The sequence below is a fragment of the Oncorhynchus gorbuscha genome, linkage group LG05, assembly GCF_021184085.1.
Source record: "Oncorhynchus gorbuscha isolate QuinsamMale2020 ecotype Even-year linkage group LG05, OgorEven_v1.0, whole genome shotgun sequence".
NCBI classification, from domain to species: Eukaryota; Metazoa; Chordata; class Actinopteri; order Salmoniformes; family Salmonidae; genus Oncorhynchus; species Oncorhynchus gorbuscha.
The window spans coordinates 51,122,507-51,145,639 of NC_060177.1; positions in this window are offsets into that span (position 1 = coordinate 51,122,507).

Below are 23,133 nucleotides of genomic sequence, written 5' to 3' on the forward strand. Positions count from 1 at the left end.
AATCACAAATGAAATATATTTAGACACAGCTTAGCCTTTTGTTAATCACCCTGTCATCTCAGATTTTCAAAATATGCTTTACAGCCAAAGCTAGACAAGCATTTGTGTAAGTTTATCGATAGCCTAGCATAGCATTATGCCTTGCTAGCAGCAGGAAACCTTGTCACAAATCAGAAAAGCAATCAAATTAAATAGTTTACCTTTGATGAACTTCAGATGTTTTCACTCACGAGACTCCCAGGTAGATAGCCAAAGTTAATTTTTTCCCAAAATATTATTTTTGTAGGCGAAACAGCTCCGTATGTTCTTCCCGTTTGGCTGAGAAATCGCCCGGAAATTGCAGTCACGAAAACGGCAAAAAATATTCCAAATTAGCTCCATAATATCGACAGAAACATGGCAAACGTTGTTTATAATCAATCCTCATGGTGTTTTTCTAATATCTATTCGATAATATATCCGTCGGGACAATTAGTTTTACAGTAGGACCGATTGGAGCAATGACTACCTCTGTATTTTACACGAGAATCTCTCTCGGAGCCACCTGTCATGTTTTGTCATTGGTTATCATGTCTTGTCTCTGTGCTTCCCTTCTATTCGTTTCCCTCTGCTGGTCTTATTAGGTTCTTTCCCTCTTTCTATCCCTCTCTTCCCCTCCCTCTCTCCCTCTCTCGCTCTCTCTCCTTATCGTTCCGTTCCTGCTCCCAGCTGTTCCTCATTTACTCTTTTCACACCTGTCCCCTATTTTGCCCTCTGATTAGAGCCACTATTTCTCCCTCTGTTTTCCGCTTCTGTCCTTGTTGGATCCTTGTATGATGTTCGCTGTTCTGTGTCCTTGTCTCGCCCTGTCGTGTTTTATCTTCTTCAGATGCTGCGTATGAGCAGGTGTCTTAGTCTGCTACGGTCGGTGCCTTCCCGAAGCAACCTGCAGTCTATGGTCGAGTCTCCAGTCAGTCCTCGCAACTACGAGTGGATTTCAGTTTTTCCTGTTTTGTTTTCTCCTTGATATATCCAGGATTATTACTTTTGTCATATACTGGAATAAAGACTCTGTTTTCGTTAAGTCGCTTTTGGTTCCTCATTCACCAGCATAACACCACCATGTGACCACTTACGCAATGTGGCCGCCTCCGGCTATTCTTCAACATAAATGATTAAAACTACGTCACCATGCTGTAGACACCTTGGGGAATATGTAGAAAGCGTAAGCTCATTGATGGCACATTCACAGCTCAATAGGGACTCATTGGAACGCAGCGCTTTCAAAACCTGGGGCACTTCCGGATTGGATTTTTCTCAGGCATCTTTACAGTTTTGGAAATGTTAGAGTGTTTTCTATCCACAGCTGTCAATTATATGCATATTCTAGCATCTTGTCCTGACAAAATATCCCGTTTAAAATGGGAACGTTTTTTTTTCCAAAAATGAAAATACTGCCCCTAGAGTCGCAACAGGTTTTAAAGCACTTGATGATGACAGAAGTGAGTGCAATGGGGTGATAGTCATTTAGTTCAGTTACCTTAACTTTCTTGGGAACAGGAACAAAGGTGGCCATCTTGAAGCATGTGGGGACAACAGACTTGGATAGGGATTGGTTGAATATGTCGGTAAACATACCAACCACCTGGTCTGTGCATGCTCTGAGGACGCGGGTAGGGATGCCATCTGGGCCGGCAGCCTTGGGAGGGTGAACACATTTAAATGTTTTACTGTTGGCCACGGAGAAGGAAAGCCCACAGGCTTTGGTAGTGGGCCGTGTCAGTGGCACTGTATTGTTCTCAAAGCAAGCAAAGAAGTTGTTTAATTTGTCTGGGAGCAAGACATCGATGTTCACAATGGGGATGGTTTTCTTTTTGTAATCCGTGATTGGCTGTAGACTCTGCCACATACGACTCGTGTTTGAGCCGTTGATTTGCGACTCTACTATATTTCTATACTTACGCTTTGCTTGTTTGCCTTGCGGAGGGAATAGCTGCACTGTTTGTATTCAGTCATGATTCCGGTCGCCTTGCCATGATGAAAAGCGATGGTTCACACTTTCAGTTTTGCGTGAATGCTGCCATTAATCCACGGTTTCTGGTTAGGGAAGGTTTTAATAGTCACAGCAGGTATGGTATCTCCGATGTCTGAGGCTATCCGGAACATATCCCAGTCCACGTGATCGAAGCAATCTTGAAGCATGGAATCTGATTGGTCAGACCAGCGTTGTATTGACCTGAGCATGGGCTTTTCCTGTTTTAGTTTCTGTCTATAGGCTGGGAGCAACATGGATTCATGGTCAGATTTGCCGAAGCCAGGGCGCGGGAGGGCTTTGTATGCACCGCGGAAGTTCAAGTAGCAATGATCCAGAATTCTTCCAGCTCGTGTTGTGCATTCAATATACTGATAGAATTTAGGGAGTATTGATAGGTTAGCTTAGGTTAGCGTTGTTAAAATCCCCAGCTACAATAAATGCAGCCTTAGGATGTATGATTTCCAGTTAACATAGAGTCCAGTGAAGTTCTTTCAAGGCCGATAAGGTATCTGGTTGGGGGTGATGTACATGGCTGTGACTATAATTGAAGAGAATTCTCTTGGAAGATAATGCGGTCGGCATTTGATTTAAGCAATTCTTGGTCAGGTGAACAAAAGGACTTGAGTTCCTGTATGTTGTTGTGATTACACCATGAGTTGTTAATCATAAGGCATACACCCCCGCCCTTCTTCTTACCAAAGAGATGTTTGTTTCAGTCGGCGCGATGCGTGAAGAAACTGGGTGGCTGTACCGACTCTGACAACGTATCCCGAGTGAGCCATGTTTCCGTGACACACAGAATGATACAATCTCTGATGTCTCTGTGGAAGGCAACTCGTGCCCTAATTTTGTCCACCTTGTTATCGAGAGATTGGACATTGGCGAGTAATATGCTAGGACGCGGTGGATGGTGTGCTCACCTTCTGAGTGACCAGTAGGCTGCTCCGTCTGACTCTCCTCCGGCGACCGCGTTGTTTTGGGTCGGCCTCTGGGATAAGATCGCATGTCCAGGGTGGAGGTCCGAACAAAGGATTCGCTTCGGGAAAGACGTGCTCCTGGTCGTAATGATGGTAAGTTGACATCACTTTTATATTCAATAGTTCTTCCCGGCTGTATGTAATAACACTTGAGATTTTCTGGGCTAACAATGTAAGAAATAGTACATAAAAAATAATAAATGCATAGTTTTCTAAGGACCTGAAGCGAGGTAACCATCTCTGTCGTCACCATCTTGCGGTAGGCTGCCTAACAGACAACCTGTGGAATTGCTCCAGCAATGTCTTCAACGCTCAGTCCTGCCGTTCAGCCAAGGTCTGGAACCCTCGTTCCTTCCAATGTTGGCTCCTTGGGAGTAGATGGCGTTGTGGAGCTGGTCAGAGTCTGCTGGGTCAGTCATGGCCAGTTAACGCTCATGCATTTCAGGGAAAACCCAGATGCAGACAGTGTCGAAGTAACAAAAGTTTATTACTGGAACAGGGGCAGTATCACGGAGCGCATGTCCATGACTTGTAGACAATGACACTGAAACAAATTATTGGTTGAAGGAAGACTCTTTATTGTATCTCTTCAAGGTATAGCTAAGAATCCTGAAACTCAATCCCGAATGTTGGATTGAGTAGCACATTCCATTTGCAAACAATACTGCGCCAAAGTCTAATGTTTGTTGCGCATGCCAGTTACTAAAACAATGTAACTTGCTAACAATGTTTCTACTGTGTATAAAGCTGCCCATTTAAATGAACATGCTCTAGCATTGTGAAATGTATTATTAGAATAACAATTGAAGTATTAGTAGAGTATAACCATATCATTTAACCTACCTCTGTTTGTCTGAAGCGCCGTGCTGTTTCCTTGTTGAAGTGTCAGTGTGCATTAAGCATGCATGAGGCAAATTAGTCTACAAGTCATCAAGGAACATTTATTGGTTGACGGGAATAACAAAAAGGGATGAATTATCGTGGCGGTGAATTACTTCATGAATGTGATTTGTGTGACTTAAAGTAGAAGTTATGGCACAAGTTATTGAAGAGTGTGTTTATGTAAAACTGTTGTTTATGATATATGTCCATGGGAAATTATGCATTATGGTAGAAATGTGTTTTGTGGCTATCATGATGGAACATTCTTAGCTGAAGAGAGTTCCTGGAAAGAGTACTTAGGTGCTCATTTGGCTTTTCCCTGGGGGAGAGCAGGCAACAGGTTGGCTAGAGTAGAGTTATACCTGTGCTTTGTTATAGGCAAAGAGTTGTTGCCGGAATAATTTATACTGAGAATATGTTTGATTTATTGAAGTATTTGTCAACGTCCCATTTGTTATTTTCTGTACAAGGTTTATTGGCCAATTATTCGTACACTTGTTAATATTGTAATTGAAAGCCCATAAGAGAGGTGAGCACCAGGACATCCTGTCTGTTTCCTCACTGTCCGATCCTCCGCTTGTGTTACTGCTTCACAGGCAGGCAAAACGACAGGTCAAGAGCAGGCAGTAATCCAGATCATTCCTAAAGTTACAGAACGGCAGGCAGTCTCAGGGTCATCGCAAGCAAATGTCAATAATCCAGTGTGGTGTGACAAGGTACAGAACGGCAGGCAGGCTCGGGGCAGGCAGAATGGTGAAAACTGTGAGAACTAGAAAACAGGAACTAGAAACACACAGGAGCCAGGGGAAAACCGCTGCTAGGGTTGATGAACAACACAAACAGGCAACAGACAAATAGAGAACACAGGTATAAATACACTGGGGATAATGGGGAAGATGGGCAACACCTGGAGGGGTGCGGAGACAAGCACAAAGACCGGAGAAACAGATCAGGATGTGACAGTAATGATATACACTGAGTGTACAAAACATTAAGGACACCTGCTCTTTCCATGACATAGACTGACGAGGTGAATCTAGGTGAAACCTATAATCTCTTATTGATGTCACTTGTTAAATCCACTTCAATCAGTGTAGATAAAGGGGAGAAGTAAAGTTCAAAAATTATTTTAAAGCCTTTGGACAACTTTAGACAACTTTAGACATGGAATGTGTATGTGTGCCATTCAGAGGGTGAATGGGCAAGACAACATATTCAAGTGCCTTTCAACAGGGTATGGTAGTTGGTGCAAAGTAAACCGGCTTGAGTCTTTCAAGAAATGCAACTCTTCCTGGTTTTTCACACACAACAGTTTCCCATGTTTATCAAGCATGGTCCACCACCCAAAGGACATCCAGCCAACTTGACACATCTATTTGGAAGCATTGGAGTCAACATTGGCCAACATCCCTGTGGAACGCTTTCGAAACCTTGTAGAGTCCATGCTCTGACAAATTGAGGCTATTCTGAGGGCAAAAGGGTGGGTGCAACTCAATATTAGGAAGGAGTTCTTCATGTTTGGTACACTCAGGGTATACCCATTGATTCTTAAAGAATATAACATACAAATGTATCATGAGCTTAGTTCAACTGTCGTACCCCATCAGAACCCAAAATACAATATTTGTAAAAAGGTTTATTTTTTTATTTCACCTTTATTTAACCAGGTAGGCTAGTTGAGAACAAGTTCTCATTTGCAACTGCGACCTGGCCAAGATAAAGCATAGCAGTATGAACAGACAACACAGAGTTACACATGGAGTAAACAGTTAACAAGTCAATAACACAGTAGGAAAAAAAGGGGAGTCTATATACATTGTGTGCAAAAGGCATGAGATAGGCGAATAATTACAATTTTGCAGATTAACACTGGAGTGATAAATTATCAGATGGTCATGTACAGGTAGAGATATAGGTGTGTAAAAGAGCAGAAAAGTAAATAAATAAAAACAGTATGGGGATGAGGTAGGTAAAAATGGGTAGGCTATTTACCGATAGACTATGTACAGCTGCAGCGATCGGTTAGCTGCTCAGATAGCAGATGTTTGAAGTTGGTGAGGGAGATAAAAGTCTCCAACTTCAGCGATTTTTGCAATTCGTTCCAGTCACAGGCAGTAGAGAACTGGAATGAAAGGCGGCCAAATGAGGTGTTGGCTTTAGGGATGATCAGTGAGATACACCTGCTGGAGCGCGTGCTACGGATGGGGGTTGCCATCGTGACCAGTGAGGCGGACCAGTGAGGCGGAGCTTTACCTAGCATGGACTTGTAGATGACCTGGAGCCAGTGGGTCTGGCGACGAATATGTAGCGAGGGCCAGGCGACTAGTGCATACAAGTCGCAGTGGTGGGTGGTATAAGGTGCTTTAGTGACAAAACGGATGGCACTGTGATAAACTGCATCCAGTTTGCTGAGTAGAGTGTTGGAAGCAATTTTGTAGATGACATCGCCGAAGTCGAGGATCGGTAGGATAGTCAGTTTTACTAGGGTGAGTTTGGCGGCGTGAGTGAAGGAGGCTTTGTTGCGGAATAGAAAGCCGACTCTTGATTTGATTTTCGATTGGAGATGTTTGATATGAGTCTGGAAGGAGAGTTTACAGTCTAGCCAGACACCTAGGTCCACATATTCAAGGTCGGAACCATCCAGGGTGGTGATGCTGGTCAGGCGTGCGGGTGCAGGCAGCGAACGGTTGAAAAGCATGCATTTGGTTTTACTAGCGTTTAAGAGCAGTTGGAGGCCAAGGAGTGTTGTATGGCATTGAAGCTCGTTTGGAGGTTAGATAGCACAGTGTCCAAGGACGGGCCGGAAGTATATAGAATGGTGTCGTCTGCATAGAGATGGATCAGGGAATCGCCCGCAGCAAGAGCAACATCATTGATATATACAGAGAAAAGAGTCGGCCCGAGGATTGAACCCTGTGGCACCCCCATAGAGACTGCCAGAGGACCGGACAGCATGCCCTCCGATTTGACACACTGAACTCTGTCTGCAAAGTAATTGGTGAACCAGGCAAGGCAGTCATCCGAAAAACCAAGGCTACTGAGTCTGCCGATAAGAATATGGTGATTGACAGTGTATTTAAGTAAAAATACTTGAAAGTACTACTTGAGTCATTTTTTTGGGGTATCTGTACTTTACAACTTTTACTTCACTATACTCCTAATAAAATAATGCACATTTTTACTACAAACATTTTCCCTGACAAGCAAAACTATTTGTTACATTTTGAATTGTTAGCACTTATCAAGAGAACATTCCTGGTCATCCCTACTGCCACTGATCTGGCAGACTCACCAAACACATGCTTTGTTTGTGAATTATGTCTGAGTGTTGGAGTTTGTCCCTGGCTATCCATAAATTAAAATATTAAAAAATATATAATAATGGTTTGCTTAATATAAGACATTTGAAATGATAGTTTCAAAATTTGATAGTTAAGTATATTTGTGAACAATTACATTTACTTTTGATGCTTAAGTATATTTTAAACCAAATACTTTTAGACTTTTACTCAAGTAGTATTTTACTGGATGACTTTCACTTTTACTTGGCTGATTTTGTATGAAGGTATCTTTACTTTTACTCAAGTATGACAATTGGGTCATTTTTTATTTTTTTTGTCAATCAATCAAATGTACTGTATTTATAAATGCCTTCTTACTTCAGCTGATGTCACAAAGTTCTGTACAGACACCCAGCCTAAAATCCCAAACAGCAAGTTAAGAAGGTCTAGAAGCAAGGTGGCTAGGAAAAACTCCCTAGAAAGGCCAGAACCTAGGAAGAAATCTAGAGAGAAATTGGGCTATGACGGGTGGCCAGTCCTCTTCTGGCTGTGCCGGGTGGAGATTATAACAGAACATGGCCAAGATGTTCAAATGTTCATAGATGACCAGCAGGGTCATCCATCACAGTGGATGTCGAGAGTGGATGTCGAGAGTGCAACAGGTCAGTTGTTGTCAGTTGACTTTTCATAGCCGATCATTCAGAGTATCTCTACCGCTCCTGCTGTCTCTAGAGAGTTGAAAACAGCAGGTCTGGGACAGGTAGCATGTCCGGTGAACAGGTCAGGGTTCCATAGGCGCAGGCAGAACAGTTGAAACTATAGCAGCAGTAGGGCCAGGTGGACTGGGGACAGCAAGGAGTCACCAGGCCAGGTAGTCCCGAGGCATGGTCCTAGGGCTCAGGTCCTCCGAGACAGAGAAAGAAAGAAAGAAAGAAAGAAAGAAAGAAAAAAAAGAAAGAAAGAAAGAAAGAGGAAAAGAGAGAAAGAGAGAAAGAGAGAGAATTAGAGAGAACATACTTATATTCACACAGGACACCGGATAAGAGTCAGCAACTCAGGAGTAAATGTCAGTTGGCTTTTCATAGCCGATCATTAGGAGTATCTCTACCGCTCCTGCTGTCTCTAGAGAGTTTACAACAGCAGGTCTGGGACAGGTAGCAAGTCCTGTGAACAGGTCAGGGTTCCATAGCCGCAGGCAGAACAGTTGAAACTGGAGCAACAGCACGGCCAGGTAGACTGGGGACAGCAAGGAGTCCTCATGCCAGGTAGTCCTAGGGCATAGGTCCTCTGAGAGAGAGAAAGAAAGAGAGAATTAGAGAGAGCATACTAAAACTCACACAGGACACCGGATAAGACGGGAGAAGTACTCCAGATATAGCAGACTGACCCTAGCCCCCCGACACATAAACTACTGCAGCATAAATACTGGTGGCTTAGACAGGAGGGGTCGGGAGACACTGTGGCCCCATCTGACGATACCCCGGGACAGGGCCAAACAGGTAGGATATAACCCCACCCACTTTGCCAAAGCACAGACCCGACACCACTAGAGGAATATCTTCAACCACCAACTTACCATCCTGAGACAAGGCCGAGTATAGCCCACAAAGATCTCCGCCATGGCACAATGCAAGAGGGGGACGCCAACCCGGTCAGGAAGATCACGTCATTGACTCAACCCACTCAAGTGACACACCCCTCCTAGGGATGACATAAACAAAGTAAATGTAAACAAGCACTGTATAGCCTCAGAACATGGTTAAATTTGATAATTTTGATATGATGGAATGGTCGGTCGGTCAGCCCTTGCATCCATAGCTCGGTCTATGAATTTGAGAGTTGTTACATTTCTCAACGCCCATCCCTCAGCGTTCTAACAAAATGTAGGTGGGGTGACCGCTTTGTTATTGTTTCAATTAAAGATTTGAAATGTAAATAATCAGATACAGTAAGCCTACATCGTAATAGCTTTAAATCATTAGTACCTGGAATTAATGTGATTCCGACCATTATTACCCCACTAAAACACAGCTTGAACGTATCCTCCCAGAATCACCACCACCAACCCGTTGACAAACTCAGTGAAAACCTGATAAAGGAAAGACTCAATGAGATCTGTGTGCGTTTTCTCTGATCATTTGCATTCCGAGTGGGGGTATCTCAATGATGAGCCTGCTCTCCCCTCCACGAAAAGCTACATGCGTGTGTGTGTGAGCAGCCATGCACCTCTGGTAGAAACTGCCTCCGGTGACAGCACGGTATGCTAATCCCGTATCTGCCTCCCGGTCTCTCAGCTGTCTTGGCAGATGTGGAGGAACGTTTTAGCCCCTGCAGTGTGCCGTAGGGCACAAATGCTCGCCAGCGTTTGTGCTATTCAGAGGGTGAAGGGAAAGGGAAAGGGGATACCTAGTCAGTTGCGCAACTGAATGCATTCAACCAAAATGTGTCTTTCACATTTCACCCAACCCCTCTGAATCAGAGAGGTGCGGGGGGCTGCCATAATTGACATCCATGTCATTGCTGCCCAAGGAGCAGTTCTTGTTAAACTGCCTTGCTTAAGGGTAGAATGGCAGATTTTTCCACCCTGCCGGCTCGAGGATTCTAACCATTACCCTTTCGGTTACTGGCCCAACACGCTCAACCGCAAGGCTACCTTACAAATGGGCATGAGAAAATGTTAAGTGCCTTTGAACGGGGTATGGTAGTAGGTGCCAGGCGCACCGGTTTGAGTGATGGGCTTTTCACGCTGATGGGTTTTTCACACTCAACAATTTCCCTTGTGAATCAAGAATGGTCCACCACCCACAGGACATCCAGCCAACTTGGCACAACTGTGGGAAGCATTGGAGTCAACATAGGCCAGCATCCCTGTGGAATGCTTTAGACACCTTGTAGAGTCCACGCCCCGTTGAATTGAGGCTGTTCTGAGAGCAAAAGGGATTGCAACACAATATCAGGAAGACGTTCCTAATGTTTTCTACACTCAGTGTAGATAATAAAACACACATATACTGACATTATAAAAAGTCCATTGACTGAAAAGGAGAGCAGAGTTTCTACATACCGAAGTCAAGCTCCATGATGGGCAATCAAAATACATTCAATGAATGAATTCAAGAACTGGCAATAATTGCATAGGTCTATTTACTGCGAATTTGGAAATGAAATCACACAATTTTTGGGAAGACTGAAAAGTCTAAATGGATTTGTCTAAATGGATTATACAATTAAACACAAACACTATATCTAAGAGAAAGGCTATATCTGCAACCAAGGTTGTCCACCACCTTAACCATTTCAGTTCATCAGTCTGTCTGGCAAAGAACAGGTCATATTCCTTTGGTCCTCCTCATGACAACCCAGCCCCTGGCCCCCTGAAGTGTTTATTAAGGGGTCTGTTGAGGGGGTAGCGGATGGGTGACAGGTGGTCAATAAATACCCCCGTCCACCTTAACGACAGAGGGGTGGCTGTAGAGCAAACAGCAGGATAGTTGCTACCACACTCTAGTTGTGAGCACAGAGAATGTCATTACACCGTAAGGTCTGCACCAATTGACTGATATACCATTTGGACTCCCTGGCTTTGCATCTTTCCTTTGACTGGATCATAGCTTTGGCAATAATCCAAGGAACACACACCCTTTTCTGTCTCATTGCTTTATTAGATGCTGGACATTCATCATGGAAGCAGCAGGCCACCAAGACTCCCTGGGTGCTTTCTATAGCATCAGCTAATCACAGTTATAAGCTCACTTGGAGGACTGGAAAGAGGAACGTCTCTCCTCTCTGGCTGTGGTGTTGTTTCACCTCCCTGGCCCTGCCTCCCTTGACTGTCCTCTCTGAGAAAGTCCTCATTTGGAGAAACCCAGTTCCCCCTGCTGTATTCCAGCATATCAGTCTACATCATTAGTGACAGAGGTAAACGACTACCATGGCTATGCCTGTGCTCATGGCTATAGGCGGGAGGGTTTCAGACCAGCATTCTAAGAGACAATTCTGTACCAGGACGGGTCCAAACTTACCCAGTTGCCACAGACTGGAGGTTGATCCAACCACTCAGCTTATAGCTATGGTGCCACTATGGCACTTAATATCAAATGTGTCTGGGCACAGTGCTCTGTAGGCCGGGGCTGGGGCTAGGGCGAGGGTGACTGGATCAAGGCGATTCCACCTTCCTGCTTGTGACAACAGGGCAGAGTGGTGAATGGCTGGGAGGGCATTTTAGATTAATTTTATTTATTTAAATACTAGATACCGAGAGGGACTTGTACAATGGGTCACAGTCTTTCATTTAAGTACATGGGTAATTGATATACTGCTGCTCTGCTTCACAGTACTCTTTATTGGAAGGGTGAATAGAAAAAGTAGAGTTTATTACACTGTTAGATCAGTGACCAATTATGCTTTGCTCCTGTGAATAGAGAAATGTCACCCTTTGGATGAATACACAATTAACACCATTAACACACAATTAGTTAAAATTATACTGTATCCAATGCACTCATTATATGAGATACTAAAAGAATAGGCTTTTATCCAGTCTATAACATTCACCTCAGATTGCAATTTCTCACTATGTCACAATTCAACTATGCTCAGACCTTTCAATGTGGCATGGGAACAAACCACATGTTTATCTCTCAATAGCTTTATTGTCCAGGAGATCCTCACAGAAACTACATTAGAATATGTCTCCTACCCAAGGTGACAATGATGGCATGAAATCACTATAGTCTCAGCAGACTGTATTCCCCCTCAACTCTCTCTCTCTCTGTCTCTGTGTTGAGCCCATCTCTCACTATTTCCCCCCCTCCTCTTTCTCTCCCCCATTCTCCTTTTCCCTCCATTCAAAGGGAATGTCTAACTGAATTTGAAATGCAGTGCCCCATCTTTCAAGGAACTGAGCTAATGAGACGTTTTGCCTTGAATTCCACTCTGGACAAGAGGCCCTGTTGGACAGAGCCTGAAAATGACATCCCAGTCAGGTATAGCTGTCCAGATAACCCCCAAGACATATGCATCTCATAGAAGAGAGAGAGAGAGAGACAAAGCATTTACTATCTCATCCTGGAATAACCGTGGCCTGAGGTCATCTGCCTTTGGCCTAAAGAGCAGGAACCTGGACTTCATCAAAGAAATTGTCATACTACAAGAAATATGGTATAGATTAGACGGACCCACTGGTTGCCCTCTTGGTTACAGAGAGCTGGTAGTCCCATCCACTAAACTACCAGGTGTAAAACAGGGAAGGGACTCAGGGAGTATGCTAATTTGGTATAGAGCAGACCTAACTCACTCTATTAAATTAATCAATACAAGAACATTTTACATTTGGCTAGAAATTCAAAAGGAAATGATCTTAACAGAGAAAAACGTCCTACGGTGTGCTACCTATATCCCCCCATTAGAATTCCCATACTTTAATGAAGACAGCTTCTCAATCCTGGAGGGGGAAATCAATCATTTCCAGGCCCAAGGACATGTACTAGTCTTTGGCAACCTAAATGCCATAACTGGACGAGAACTTGATACTCTCAGCACACAGGGGGACAAACACCTGTCTGAAGGTGACAGCAATTCCCTCCCCCATATATGCCCCCTAGGCACAAATATGACAACATAACCAACAAAAACGTGTCACAACTCCTGCAGCTCTGTCGCATGCTGGGTATGTAAATACTCAATGGTAGGCTTCGAGTGGACTCCAATGGTAGGTACAACTATAGCTCATTTCTTGGCAGTAGTATTGTAGACTACTTTATCACTGGCCTCTACCCAGAGTCTCTCAGAGCGTTCACAGTCAGCCCACTGACACCCTTATCAGATCACAGCAAAATCACAGTCTACTTGAACAGAGCAATACTCAGTCATGAGGCATCAAAGCCAAAGGAACTGAGTAATATTAAGAAATGCTATAGATGGAAGGAATGTAGTGTGGAAACCTACCAAAAACAATTAGGCAACAACACATTCAATCCCTTTTAGACAACTTCCTGGTCAAAACGCTCCACTGTAATAGTGAAGGTGTAAACTTGGCAGTAGAAAATCTAAACAGTATATTTGACCTCTCAGATTCCCTATCAAATCTAAACATTTCAAACAGAAAACTAGGACAAATGGTTTGATGAAGAATGCAAAAACCCAAGAAAGAAATTGAGAAACCTGTCCAACCAGAAACACAGAGACCCAGAAAACCTTTGTCTATGCCTTCACTATGGGGAATCACTAAAACAAAACAGAAATACATTACGGAAAAAGAAGGAACAGCACATCAGAAATCAGCTCAACGTAATTGAATAATCCATAGACTCTAACCACTTCTGGGAAAATTAGAAAACACTAAACAAACAACAACACAAATAATTATCTATCCAAAATGGAGATGTGCTGTAGAACCCATTGCCCTTTATGGTTGTGAGGTCTGGGGTCCACTTACCAACCAAGAATTCACAAAATGGGACAAACACCAAATCTGCATGCAGAATTCTGCAAAAATATCCTCAGTGTACAACGTAAAACACCAAATAATGCATGTAGAGCTGATACCAGCTAATTATCCATATCCAGAAAAGAGCCATTAAATTCTACAACCACCTAAAATTAAGCGATTCCCAAACCTTCCATAACAAAGCCATCACCTACAGAGAGATGAACCTGGAGAAGAGTCCCTTAAGCAAGCTGATCCTGGGGCTCTGTTCACAAACAGACCCCACAGAGCCCCAGAACAGCAACACAATTAGACCCAACCAAATCATGAAGAAACAAAAATATAATTACTTGACACTTTGGAAAGAATTTAGAAAAAAACTGAGCAAACTAGAATGCTATTTGGCCCTAAACAGAAAGTACACAGTGGCAGAATACCTGACCACTGTGACTGACCCAAACTTAAGGAAAACTTTGACTATGTACAGACTCAGTGAGCATAGCCTTGCTATTGAGAAGGGCCGCTGTAGGCAGACCTGGCTCTCAAGAGAAGACAGGCTATGTGCACACTGCCCACAAAATGAGGTGAAAACTGAGCTGCACTTCCTAACCCCCTGCCAAATGTATGACCATATTAGAGACACAAATTTTCCTCCGATTACACGGATTCACAAAGAATTAAAAAACAAATCCGATTTAGTTAAAGTCCCATATCTACTGCCATCACAGCAGCAATATTTGTGACCTGTTGCCACAAGAAAAGGGCAACCAGTTAAGAACAAACACCATTGTAAATACAACCCATATTTATGTTAATTTATTTTCCCTTTTGTACTTAACCATTGGCACATCGTGACAACACTGTGTATATACAGTTGAAGTCGTAAGTTTACATACACTTTAGCCAAATACGTTTAAACTCAGTTTTTTTTCTAAATTCCTGACATTTAAACCTATTAAAAAGTCCCTGTCTTAGGTCAGTTAGGATCACCACTTTATTTTAAGAATGTGAAATGTCAGAATAATAGCAGAGAATTATTTATTTCAGATTTGATTTCTTTCATCACATTCCCTCCCAGTGGGTCAGAAGTTTACATACAACCAATTAGTATTTGGTAGCATTGCCACAATAAGTTGGGTGAATTTTGGCCCATTCCTCCTGACAGAGCTGGTATAACTGAGTCAGGTTTGCAGGCCTCTTTGCTCGCACATGTTTTTTTCAGTTCTGCCCACAAATTTTCTATAGGATTGAGGACAGGGCTTTCTGATGGCCAATCCAATAGCTTGACTTTGTTGTCCTTAAGCCATTTTGCCACAACTTTATGGATACTTGGGGTCATTATCCATTTGGAAGACACATTTGCGACCAAGCTTTAACTTCCTGACTGATGTCTTGAGATGTTGCTTCAATATATCGACATACTTTTTCTCCATCATGATGCCATCTACTTTGTGAAGTGCACCTGTCCCTCCTGCAACAAAGCACCATGATGCTGCCACCCCGGTGCTTCATGGTTGGGATGGTGTTCTTTGGCTTGCAAGCCTCACCCTTTTTCCTCTTAACATGATGATGGTCATTATGGCCAAACAGTTTCATCAGACCAGAGGACATTTCTCCAAAAAGAACGATCTTTGTCCCCATGTGCAGTTGCAAACCATAGTCTGTTTTTTTTATGGCAGTTTTGGAGCTGTGGCTTCTTTCTTGTTGAGTGGCCTTTCAGGTTATGTCGATATAGGACTCGTTTTACTGTGGATATAGATAATTTTGTACCTGTTTCCTCCAGCATCTTCACAAGGTAATTTGCTGTTGTTCTGGGATTGATTTGCAATTTTTGCACCAAAGTATGTTCATCTCTAGGAGACAGAACGTGTCTCTTTCCTGAGTGGTATAACGTCTGCGTGGTCCCATGGTGTTTTTACTTGCGTACTGTCTTCAGATACAATATTTTCAGGGTAGCTCTTAGCTTTACAATGGCAGCCCATAGTGACCCCTCCACTATAAAGGGTTGAATTATCTCTCTCTCTCTCTCTCTCTCTCTCTCTCTCTCTCTCTCTCTCTCTGGCAGGGTAGCCTAGTGGTTGGACTAGTAACCAAAAGGTTGCAAGTTCTAATCCCTGAGCTGACAAGGTACAAATCTGTCCTTCTGCCCCTGAACAGGCAGTTAACCCGCTGTTCCTAGGCCGTCATTGAAAATAAGAATTTGTTCTTAACTGACTTGCCTAGTAAAATAAAAAAATAAAAATTTAATATTGTTTGTACAGATGAACGTGGTACCTTCAGGCGTTTGTAAATTGCTCCCAAGCGTGAACCAGACATGTGGAGGTCTACTATTTTTTTCTGAGGTCTTGGTTGATTTATTTAGTTTTTCCATGATGTCAAGCAAAGAGGCACTGAGTTTGAAGGTAGGTCTTGAAATACATCCACAGGTACACCTCCAATTGACTCAAATTATGTCAATTAGCCTATCAGAAGCTTCTAAAGGCACAGTCAACTTAGTGTAAGTAAACTTCTGACCCACTGAAATTGTGATACAGTGAATTATAAGTGAAATAATCTGTTTGTAAACAATTGTTGGAATATTTACTTGTGTCATGCACAAAGTAGATGCCGTAACTTGCCAAAACAATATTTTGTTAACAAGACATTTGTGAAGGGGTTGAAAAACTAGTTTTAATGACTCCAACGTAAGTGTATGTAAACTTCCGACTTCATCTGTACATAATATGACATTTGAAATGTCTTTATTCTTTTGGAACTTCTGTGAGTGTAATGTTTACTGTTCATTTCATTATTGTTTATTTCTCTCTTTTGTTTATTACTTCTACTTCACTTGCTTTGGCAATGTTACTATATGTTCCCCATGCCAATAAAGCCCCTTGAACTAAACTGGAGAGAGAGAGAGAGAGAGAGAGAGAGAGAGAGAGAGAGAGAGAGAGAGAGAGAGAGAGAGAGAGAGAGAGAGAGAGAGAGAGAGAGAGAGAGAATTCAACCCTTTATAGTGGAGGGGTCACTATGGGCTGCCATTGTAAAGCTAAGAGCTGACCTGAAAATATTGTATCTGAAGACAGAGTGTTCTATACATACATTAGAGCTTATACTGAAGAAGAAAAAACACAAGGGTCTAGTGGGGAAAATGAAGTGACAATTAGATTGAGCAGTAGGTGGTGGGCTGGAGTGGAATGGCGTGAGGTGAGAGGGATGAAGGGCGGAGAGGACAGAGATGGGAAGGGGTGGGGCCCGTGGAAACAGGTACACTTGACAGTTTGCGGTTTGGGCGAGGGATCAGCCGAGAGGTGCAACACGTGAGAGATGATGAAAGAAGATGAAAGGTTTGCGTCCGAGAGGTTCTCCTTTTAATCAGGGGCCCTGTGGAGAGAGCACTGCTGCCTGTGGTCCTGTGGCCGCTGCTACCCACTGTCATGCTAATGAAAGGGTCTTGGGGTGTGAATGGAGGGAGCTAGCTTGTTACCAGAGTGCTAATAAATGCATGCGATAGAGATGTGAGTGGTTTTACTGGTTTATTCAGATCCTCACTAACTTTTGCTGAAGCAGCATAAAATACGAGATGTAACAAAACACTGATACACTGACAGACAAGAACACTCTACTCAGCCAACTGGATGCAGTCTATCACAGTGCCATCCGTTTTGTCACCAAAGCCCCACATATCACCCACCACTGCGACCTGTATGCACTCGTCGACTGGCCCTCACTACATATCCGTCGCCAGACCCACTGGCTCCAGGTCATCTATAAGTCTTCGCTAGGTAAAGCTCCGCCTTATCTCAGATCACTGGTCACAATAACAACACCCACCCGTAGCATGCGTTTCAGCAGGTACAGTATATCTCACTGGTCATCCCCAAAGCCAACACCTCCTTTGGCCTCCTTTCCTTCCAGTTCTCTGCTGCCAATGACTGGAACGAATTGCAAAAATTGCTGAAGTTAGGGACTTATATTCTCCCTCACTAACTTTAAACACCAGCTATCAGAGCAGCTAACCGATCGCTGCAGCTGTACACAGCCCATCTGTAAATAGCCCATCCAATCTACCTACCTCATCCCCATGTTGTTTTATGTGTGTGTGTGTGTGTGTGTGTGTGTGTGTGTGTGTGTGTGTGTGTGTGTGTGTGTGTGTGTGTGTGTGTGTGTGTGTGTGTGTGTGTGTGTGTGTGTGTGTGTGTGTGTGTGTGTGTGTGTGTGTGTGTGTGTGTGTGTGTGTGTGTGTGTGTGTGTGTGTGTGTGTGTGTGTGTAGCGGCAGGGTTTTGAAGCATGGGGCTGAGTGGGATGTGAGGATCAGGTATGTAATAGTGGCCCAGCTGCAAAGGGTGATAAACCATGATGAATAAATATTCCTGTCTGATAGAACGGTTTTTCATGTAATTATTGACAAGCTGAGACACAACCTTCCACCATAAAAATAACCTTTTACCATCGTTAATAAGGCATATTCTTTGGATTATTCAACCAATGTAATTGTCCTGGTTAAATTAGGATATTCTAGGGCAAAATAACTATCATTATAGGGTTGAAATACTATGGTTGGCAGCTATTTTGTTCCATTATATAGCATTATGGCATCCTAGGGCTTCATTGGAGTCATCCAATACATGTTCTTCACTACAATTTTTGATCAGTACAATGGTACCCTTACCAAAAAACAGCCCAGTACAGCCTGTCTGTCAGACAGATTCTCATGTCAGTAGTATTTGCTTGGGAGACCCATACTGCCCTCCCAAGCAAAAAAGGCAGTAACTGCTCATAGTGTGGAACTGAGAAAAATGGCTTCAAAGTTTCTTAATTGTCCAGCCAAATGAATTCTAGGGATATCATTGGAGATGTAGTGATCTGTTGCCTTACTATGAGTAAATGTTTTATTCATGTTGACCCTGACCTCGGACATGACATTTGACCCTTAACTTCTTCGAGATAGGGGGCGCTCTTTTAATTTTTGGATAAAAAACATTCCAGTTTTAAACAAGATAGACTCTGACGTTTCCAAAACTGCAAAGATATTATCTGTGAGTGCCCCAGAACTAATGCTACAGGCGAAACCAAGATTAAGTTTCATACAGGAAATGCCCCAGATTCTGAAGGCGCTGTGTTCCAATGTCTCCTTATATGGCTATGAATGCGCCAGGAATGAGCCTGCCCTTTCTGTCATTTCCCCAAGGTGTCTGCAGCATTGTGACATATTTGTAGGCATATCATTGGAAGATTGACCATAAGAGACTACATTTACCAGGTGTCTGCCCGGTGTCCTGCGTCAAAATTACTGCGTAATCCCCAGGTCCATGCTCGTTCCATTTCTTCAGAGGAGAAAGTCAACTGCCACGAAGGATTTATCATCGATAGATATGTGAAAAACACCTTGAGGATTGATTCTAAACAACGTTTGACATGTTTCTGTCGATATTATGGAGTTAATTTGGAAAAAAGTTTGCGATTTAATGACTTAATTTTCGTTTTTTTTCTTACCCAAACGTGATGAAGAAAATGGAGGGATTTGTCTACACAAATAATATTTTTGTAAAAACTGAACTATCTAACTGAGAGTCTCCTCATTGAAAACATCTGAAGTTCTTCAAAGGTAAATGATTTTATTTGAATGCTTTTCTTGTTTTTGTGAAAATGTTGCATGCTGAATGGCAGGCTTAATCCTATCCTAGGCTATCAATACTGTTAAACAAATGCTTGTTTAGCTATGGTTCAAAAGCATATTTTGAAAATCTGAGACGACAGTGTTGTTAACAAAAGGCTAAGCTTGAGAGCAAATATATTTATTTCATTTCATTTGCGATTTTCATGAATAGTTAACGTTGCGTTATGCTAATGAGCTTGCCTAGAGAATTTACACTCCTGGATACAGGTTTTTTATGTAGCCAAACGTGATGAACAAAATGGAGCGATTTGTCCTACACAAATAATATTTTTGTAAAATCTGAACATTTGCTATCTAACTGAGAGTCTCCTCATTGAAAACATCTGAAGTTCTTCGAAAGTTAAATAATTTTATTTGAATGCTTTTCTTGTTTTTGTGAAAACGTTGCATGCTGAATGCTACGCTAAATGCTACACTAAATGCTACGCTAACTATCAATAATCTTAGACAAATGCTTGTTTTGCTATGGTTGAAAAGCATATTTTGAAAATCTGAGATGACACTGTTGTTAACAAAAGGCTAAGCTTGAGAACTTGCATATTTATTTCATTTCATTTGCGATTTTCATGAATAATTAACATTGCGTTATGGTAATGGAATTGAGGCTGTATTCACGATCCCAGATCCGGGATGGCTAGAATCAAGAGGTTACGGCAGTTACTGCCTTCTTCCTTGGCATGATATGTTATAAATGGCAGGGTAATACCAAAGCAAAGAGCAGTATCTTCCATTTTCATTTGTTAGTTTACTATACTTCTCATTTATGCTATTAATAAAAGAGTAGTGTAGTTACTGACAGTGCAACAGAGATGAAACTGCATCCTTTGTGTGTCTTCCATAGGTAGAACAAAGGTTCTGTAGGTTCTGCGTCAGTCACATCACATACGGTGTTTGACAAGTAGCCCATGTCTTGTAATAAGAATACATGTGAAAAGCAGCCCTGCAATTGTTTGAATTACATGAAATGATTACCTGTCTTGTAATATATAATGATGGAACATGATAGAAGTATGACATAGGGTAATACCAATTATTTAAAAAATACCATGAGATTGCTAATAAAAACATTTTATTTTTATTTTTTAAATGACACTTGAATAAATAAATAACAGCTTTAAGAAAACATTTGAAACATATTGACATGTTCATACTCATAGGAGGACATAAATGACATTCAGCTACAATTGCTAAAATGTGAAAAGCTACATTAAAATTTTCAGTAACATTTCAATTTTTAGGTAAAACTTCTTCAGTGCTCTTCCATATCACTCCTCATCCTCAGCAATGCTGTTCACACCCAAGGTGTGACCGGGATCAGAGGACACATCTTGGTGATTATGTCCATCTTAATGGACCCTTCTATCCCTCTCTCTCTTGTTTCTCGGCTTTGGTGCCGCTGCCTTCTTCAGCTTGACGAATGAATGGCCAGCTTTCCATGCCAGGATGTTTTCCCTTTAAATTTCAACCACCTCCACCTTGCCTGGCGACCACATGGAGGAAGTCCCCGACGTTGTTCCCCGAAGTCGTACACCACACCTTCAGGATGAGATTTAATTTCCTGTTCCACACCATGACGAAAACTGTCTGCTCTGCACTCATGAAGGTGTGTCCCGGCTCGAGAAACTTGAGGGTGATGTCCTGCATCAAATTTGAGTCAGCATTGACAACACTCACCAGTGATGTTAGGAGGCACCAGCTTTTGTTTTGAGAAGTGCAGTAATCCACCCAATACACGGCTTGCTTCACATCCCTCTCTCTCTCCAGTGCTGTTACGTAAGATGAAGTAAACTCCTCTGCCTTCTGACCAGCTGTTCCTTCATGCCATACAACTGAGATAGTTTTCTTCTTCTTTTGAAACTTCTTTCCAACGGTGGCGAATGTCTCATGATAGACAACGATTCTTCTTGTGAACACTGCTGTTTTCACACCTGGCATGCGAGGGAGCATGGCGACTTTCTGCATATCAACGTTCCTCACAGGCCAGTCCTCAGGCCAATCTTTCTGTGCATCAGTCTGGTAATGGCTTCTGCTCTGCCCTGCAGACTTCTTATGTTCCTCATATTTCATACTTTGCATGCAATCGGGGTTGGTGATGGTGAATTCAGGTGCTGCATGGCTGTGGTCTTGGCAGGCTTGGGTTTCCATGGTCTCATTCTCCCTGTGCCCCTGCACCAAACAGAGTTTGCACTCCTCCTCCACAAGCTTCACAAAGCTGATGTCCCTTCCCTTTATTGCATTTCGATAGGTTTGTAACTGCAGCTGGCATCTTTGTTGGTCATTGTGCATGAACCAAATATCGACATCATTTGGGAAGTAGAGGCGACGTGTGGCATGCTCTCGTCTGTAGTGGCTGATTTTGGGATGAAAGGACTCAACGTGTTGCGGGATTGGATTCATGTTCAATCAGAACCGCTCTGGTTTGGAAGGTGGTACCGAAACGACCTGCTGTGTTGACTGTCAGTGCCAGCAGTGATATTTGTCTCAGATTGCTGTGCCACCATGTGGAAGATCCATGACCTCTTCTCTTTATATTTCATCTCCCAATACCTTCCCATATTTCCTTTTGTCTACCCTTTGAAATATTCCTAGTACATTCCCTCTTGCATTTGGGACCACATGGCTTGCCCATTGGTGGAATTTGGGATTTCTTGTTTTATAGTCGGTCTGGAGTTGTGTCCACGGGCTCAGCTGCCACTTGGAACATTGGAACATCCAACTCTAAACGTGGATGATAATCCTCATTATCATCATCAGCAATTGATTTCTCATCTACTAGACGGATGTCTAAGGAGTCAGAGACCACCCACTGGTTCTCTATCTCTTCAGATAGTGTTGACACTGTGACTTCAGTTGAAGGGGGCAGATCAGGAATCTTTGTTGGAATGTGACCCTCAAACTCGACTGCAATAAATAGAGCAAATAATCAGGGACGTGCATCCTAATGATTCTATTCTGAAACGGATGATAATAATTAATACTGACATTTTGTGGTGTGCAAACATACGATCATAATCCTTTTCAGGTATTCTATAATATAGGATATAATCAATGTTGATTTTATCTTGTGCCAACATTATCATAATCATTTTCACTGTCATAATTCAGTTCATCTACTCACTTCATACCTGCTCCCAAAAAGGCTCTTAAATTGCATCTTTATTTCCAAATATAAAAAAATTGCATGGGATGGACAATGACAGGAATAAAACCTAGTATTGACATGGTTGTACTGTCCTAATGCACCCCTACATGGCAGCTTTGATCCACATAGATACTAAATCATCCAGGGATTGGGACCACAGGGATTGGTGGAAGTCATTTTGGATAAATGTTTTTTTTCCGCATTCATGTAATGATGGCACTGAAGCAGACACACTGAGCACACGTTTCCCTTTGTAATCACATTTCCCTTAGTCAACACAGGACTAAGATCTAATCCTACTACGCCGGCTCTGATGCTTGTCGGACGTGGCAGGGCTTGCAAACTTTCACAGATTACAAAGGGAAACGTGAGCCACCCAGTGAAGCAAGCCTTCAAGATGAGTTAAATGGCTTCTATGCTTGCTTTGAGGTAAGCAACACTGAACTATGCATGAGATCAACAGCTGTACCGGCCAACTGTGTGATTTCGCCCTTTGTAGCCAATGTGAGTAAGACCTTTAAACAGGTTAACCTCTTCAGTCGACCCTCTACTTTTTCAAACATTCTGTTAAAAATCGCGCAACATTTCAGCGCCCTGCTACTCAGGCCAGGAATATAGTATATGCATATGATTAGTATGTGTGGATAGAAAACACTCAGACGTTTATAAAACTGGTTAAATCACGGCTGTGACTATAACAGAACGTGTGTTTCATCAAAAAGTGCAAGAAAATATGATCACTGAAAA